We start from the raw sequence: 1073 nt of genomic DNA, 5'->3' as shown, positions 1-1073 counted from the left end.
AAGAAAATAGGATCTGAAAATGAAAAACAATTGTTTATTTACACATTGAATAGTCTACCAAAAAAAGTTTTAGAAAAATAATAATTTTTCAAAATTTTTTGACATGTATATAAACATGACAAACTAAATGTAAATAGTTCATGACATTAAATTACGTAATTGGTTAAAAAGTTTTTTCCCGATAGATTATTTGATTAAGCAATTTTTATAATTTGCCAATGTATTTGAATTTATTATGGAAGTTAATTAGAAGAGCTTCATAAAAACTGAAAATGAATCTGTCACTCGCACAAGTTACAAAATAGTGCATGAGATGGCAGAGCGAGGAAAACCATTTACTGACGGCAACTTCATCAAAGAGTGTATGATGGAAGCAGCAAATGACTTGTGTCCTGAGAAAGCCGAATTGTTTGGAAGTTCACTTGTGCGGAGAACAGAAGAACTTCGAGAGAACACAGTGTTACAGATACGCGAGAAAGCTAGGGACTTCTTGTGGTATTCTCTGGCGCTGGATGAGTCTACTGATCTCTCGAGTATGTCACAACTTCTTGTATTCATTCGTGGTGTTAATTTGGACTTTCAGATCACAGAAGAGTTGATATCCGTTAGCATGCACGAAACATCAACTAGAGAAGACATTTTCATGGAAGTGCAGAAAACTTTGCAAGGCTATAACCTTCAGTGGAATCAGCTTCAATGTGTTACAGTTGATGGAGGAAAAAACATGGCTGGAGTGAGGAAGGGTCTGATGGAGCAGATATGAACTATGTTGGAAGATCTTCAACTCCCGGGCGCTCTGTTTATACACTGCATTATACATCAGCAAGCACTCTGTGGGAAATACTTAGATATTTCTTGCGTACTGAAACCAGTCGTTTCTGTGGTGAACTTCATTCGGGGTCATGCACTTAATCACCGCCAGTTCCAGGCTTTTCTTGAAGAAATTGATTCTGAATTCTGTGACTTGCCTTATCACACAGCAGTGAAGTGGCTCAGCTTTTGTAAAGTCCTGTTTCGTTTTTATAAGCTCCGAAGAGAAATATATATTTTTCTCACCAAAAAGGACAGAGCTG

The sequence above is a fragment of the Limulus polyphemus genome, unplaced genomic scaffold (assembly GCF_000517525.1).
Source record: "Limulus polyphemus unplaced genomic scaffold, Limulus_polyphemus-2.1.2 Scaffold10107, whole genome shotgun sequence".
Lineage (NCBI taxonomy): Eukaryota > Metazoa > Arthropoda > Merostomata > Xiphosura > Limulidae > Limulus > Limulus polyphemus.
Note: the sequence above shows the minus strand (reverse complement) of the source record.